The sequence below is a fragment of the Notamacropus eugenii genome, chromosome 1, assembly GCF_028372415.1.
Source record: "Notamacropus eugenii isolate mMacEug1 chromosome 1, mMacEug1.pri_v2, whole genome shotgun sequence".
Classification (NCBI taxonomy): Eukaryota; Metazoa; Chordata; class Mammalia; order Diprotodontia; family Macropodidae; genus Notamacropus; species Notamacropus eugenii.
In genome coordinates, this window is record NC_092872.1 from 113,724,856 (window position 1) to 113,729,598 (window position 4,743).

Below are 4,743 nucleotides of genomic sequence, written 5' to 3' on the forward strand. Positions count from 1 at the left end.
GAGATTAGGATTGCTCTCCCTGGTTTTCTTACATCAGTTGACGCACAATATATTCTTCTCTAACCTTTTACCTTTACCCTGTGTGTATCCCCCAGTTTCACATTTATTTCTTGTAAACAACATATTGTTAGATTATGGCTTTTATTCCATTCTGCTCCCTTTCTCCATTTTATGGGAGAGTTCACTTCATTCACATTCACAGTTATGTTTACAATCTATGTCTTTCCCTTCTTCCTCTGCCCCACCTTTTGTGTTTTAGTTCTCCTGTGTTCTTTCCTCTCTTCAATAGAGTTTGCATTTTCGACCACCACCTCCCATACTCTTCCCTTCCTACTTTCAACCTCCCTCCCTTTTACTCCCCTTTACCTTTACTACTTCTTCCCTCTCTTTAAGCTTACCCTCCCCTTTCTTCCCCCTTCTCCTAGAAGACATAGAAACAAATTTTGGTAAATGAAGGGGTTCCATCCATGATTTACTTAATGCTCTCTTACAGGACATCCAGAGCAACATCATTCTGCAAAATAGATGTGGGAGTATCTGCTAGCTCCAGGCCATTGCTCTCACTTCGTGCGGAGCTGCCACTGGTATGTAGCTGGTAGTCTCTTCTCTTGGTATGCTGCACAACAAGATGAATGTGTAAAGTGAGAACATTGCACACGACACTGTTTTGTCACTTTGGATGTAGCTGATAAGGTAATTGTAGCTGTCCTCTTGGAGGAGAACCGCATACTTGTTATCCAGTAGTTCCCAGAGTTTGAAGTTGGACAGGATCTCTTGAAAGGTCAGAGTAGTTGGTAGCTGCTCAATGACATCATTCTGGCTGGAGTTCAGTGAGAAAGTTCCGTAATCTTCCAAACTGTACTTCACACTGCTGAGGCTCAGCCTGGCAGGGGACATCAGACATGATGTTTGCACAGCCAGACTCTGATTGCACTGTGAGATTAGCTGCCATCTCTTCAGGAGTCTGAGACAGCCCCAATGCTTGTTTGATTGGCCTTGTGAATTTATCCATTGGCATTGTTTGAGGTAGCAAGACACTGCCATCTGAATCTGTTCTGTGCATACTCATTTCATGATTAAACATACCAGGTGGCTCTGGCTCCTCTTGCTGCTGTAGCCACCCAGAACCTGCCAACTCTGCCTCCCTCACCTCTCTGACATGGTCCCACTCAGTCTGTCAATTCAGTTTGGCCCCTGGTTCCCAGTCCCCACAGCTGGCACTGTGGCTCGAGGCAACCACTCCATAACTGACACCACATCCAACCATTCTTGAGAAAAATTTGGAACTATACAAAAAGTTCTATAAAACTGATTTGACCCAGCAATACCACTTCTAGTACTGTATACCAAAGAGATCATAAAAACAAGATAAGTACACACATAAACAAAACTACAACAATTTTCTTTTTGGTGGCCAAGAGTTGGAAATTATTGGGATGTCTATCAATTGGAGAATGACTAAAAAAGTTGTACTATATGAATGCAATGAAATAGTATTGTGCTACAAGAAATGATGAAGAGATAGACTTCAAAAAAGACATGTAAAGACTTATATGAATTGATGCGGAGTGAATTGCACAGAACCAGGAGAACACTGTACAGAGTAACAGTCATGTTGTATGATGACTAACTTTGATAGAATTAGTTCTTCTCAGGAATGCAATGATTTAAGACAACTCCAAAAAAACGATGGTGGAGAAGTAGAGCCATGGTGGTAGAGAACAAGTAAGAACATGCTTGAACTTCCCCCCAAACTCATTAAAATATCTGTAGAAGACTGTTAACTACTTCTACAGTAGAAGAAACAAATAATGACATACTGAAACACATTTCCAGCCCAAGACAACTTGGAAAGCTGACATGAAGGGTCTATCACACCACAATCAGGGAGGAACATAGCCCAGGATGTGTCGTGATGTCACAGATGGGACTGGAGAAACCCTCTGGGCACTGAATCACTGGCAGCTGTAGTGGTTTCCAGACTTCTCAATTCACAAACACCAAAGAAATCCTCAAAGCTCAGTGGGAAACCTCTCTAACTTGGGTGAGAGAGGAATATTGTCAAGCCTCAAACCCACTCCCAGACCAGGGATGGTGGAAGTGATTGCTGCAGTGATAATTGCTTCTGGAGCACAGATGGTGTGGGAATCAAGCAGCTCATCAGTGTCTCGGTCCTGGGGCAAGAAAGAGTGTTGCCATGATGGAACTGGAGGTGGCTGTGGAGAGTGAATCCTATACACAGTTCTAGGGCAGAATGAAACATGCCTGTGTTTGCTCATAGATCAGAATGCAGGCCAGAAGAGGAATAAACACTGCTCCTTTGATCATACAACTTTGGAGGAACTGAGAATTTACAGATCTCAAGAGATATCTCTGAAAACATCTGGGGAAACCCCCTGAAATTTGGGATAGTACAACCTGCACTTAGCAAAGTACTCAAAAGTCAAGAAGTTGGCTGGGAAAATGAGCAAGAAAGGGAGAAATAAAAGCATAGAAGATTACTTTGTTGGTGAAAAGGTGTTTTCTTTCAACAAGGAAGAGCAAAGCATTTAACCAAATGAAGAAAGCAAAGTCAAAGCTGCTACATCCAAAGTCTCTAAGAAAAACATGAAATAGTTTCAGGCCACAGAAGATATAGAAAATGAAGTAAGAGAAGGACAGAAAAATTTGGGAAGACAAAAGAGAGCAATGCAAGAAAATCATGAAAAATGAGTCCAAAAAATGCTGAAAAAAAAAAAACCACTTTTAAAAAATAGAATAACCCAAATGGCAAAGTGGTCCAAAAAGTCAGTGAGAAGAAGAATACCTTAAAAAGCAGAACTGGCCAAATTAAAAAGGAGATCCAAAAACTCAATGAAGAAAACAATTCCTTTATTAGAATGGAAACTAATGACTTTATGAGAAATCAAGAAATTATAAAACAAAAACAAAAGAAGGAAAAAAATAGAAGACAATGTGAAACATCTCACTGGACAACAATTGATCTGGAAAATAGATCCACAAGAGGCAATGTAAAAATTATTTGTCTATTTGAAAACCTTGATAAAAAATAATGAAGAGTCAAGTCATCATCTTTCAAGAAATTATTGAGGAAAGCTGCCATTATATTCTAGAACCAGATGACAAAACAGAAGTGGAAAGTATCCACTAATCACCTATTGAAAGAGATCCTGAAAGGAAAATTCTTGGAAATACTATAGTTAAATTCCACATATCCAGGTTAAAGGAGAAGATTTTATAAGGAGCCAGAAAAAAAAAATAAATCAAGTATTGTGAAAATACAATGAGGATAACACAGGATGTAGGAGCTTCTAACCTACAGGATCAGAGGCCTTGGAATATGATGTTCTGTAGATCATAGGAGTTAGGATTAAAACCAAGAATCACCTATCCAGAAAAACTGTGTAAAATACTTCAGGGATAAAACTAGAATATCAATAAAATGAAGGACTTCAAAGCATTCTTGTTGAATGGACAAGAGGAATCAAGAGAAAAATGAGAAAAACAGGAAAGAGAAGTCATAGGAGACACATTAAAGTACACACATTACTACATGGAAAAATTGTATTAGTTACTTATGAGACCATTCTCAGTATTAGTGGAGGTAGAGGGAATGTATATACATAGATGTATACATATGCATATATACAAATTTACACATGTATACATATATATTCATGTGTGTGTGTATGTATGTATGTTCCCTCCTTATGGAGGGAATAACACACATTCAATTGGGCATGGAAATCTATCTTACCCTGCAGGAAGGCATGAGGGAAGGGGATAGAAGACAAAGGATAGCAGAAGTGAAGGCAGACTAGGGGAAAGGGCAATCAGAAGCTAACACTATTATGGGGAGATTGGTCAAGGGAGAAAGTGAAATAAATGGAGGGAAGTGCAGGATAGAGGGAAATGTGGTTAGTCTTTCACAACCTGACTGTTATGGAAATGTTTGCGTGTCTGTACATATGTGACCTATACCAATTTACTTGCTTTCTCAATGAGGTGAGTGGGAATGGAGGAAGGGAGACAGTACGAAACTCAAAGATTTATGAAGGAATGCTAACAATTAGTTTTGCATGCAACTAGTTTTAGAGGATATGGGATATAGTAATCTAATTTTGTGCATTCATTTTCACTAATTTTTAAAATTTTAATTAATTTTAATTTTTTACAAGTGTCCAACATTTTTAATGGGAATAAAAGGATGTGTGTATGTGGTGGTTTTCAGTTTCTTGCTTACCATTTTTTATATCAAAAAAGAAGAACCATAATAGAGTTCTTGGAATGTTTTTTTCCTTCATGCCACACTGTACTTTTAATTAGTGTATTTGTTTTCAGTTTTCAGCAATCACTTCCATATGTCTTAAAATTCCCCCCCCAACCCCTTCCTCCCCAAGACTGCATGCAATTTTATATGGGTTCTATACATACATTCTTTTTTTAAAAGTTGCTTTATTGTTTTCAGTGTTGTAAAAATATCTTAGATTTTTTTCACCTCCCTCTCCCTCCTTCCTCCCACCTTCCTCACTCCCTCCCTGGAATGGCATGCAATCTTACGTAAGTTCTACACATACATTCGGATTAAATACATTTTAACCTTAGTCATATTGCACAGAAGAATTAAAATGAATGGGAGAAACCAAAAAACCAAAGCAAAACGTAATACAAAAGGAAACAGTCTGCTTCACTCTGCAATTCAATTCCATAGTTCCTTTTCTGGATGTGTAAGGCTTTTTGCCT

At 38.6% G+C, this 4,743-nt stretch overlaps 1 pseudogene; it reads right to left on the reverse strand.

The window, feature by feature from the left end:
* Positions 1-421: 421 nt before the first annotated feature.
* On the reverse strand, positions 422-1,074 carry LOC140505750 (TAF5-like RNA polymerase II p300/CBP-associated factor-associated factor 65 kDa subunit 5L pseudogene; annotated as a pseudogene).
* Positions 1,075-4,743: the final 3,669 nt, after the last annotated feature.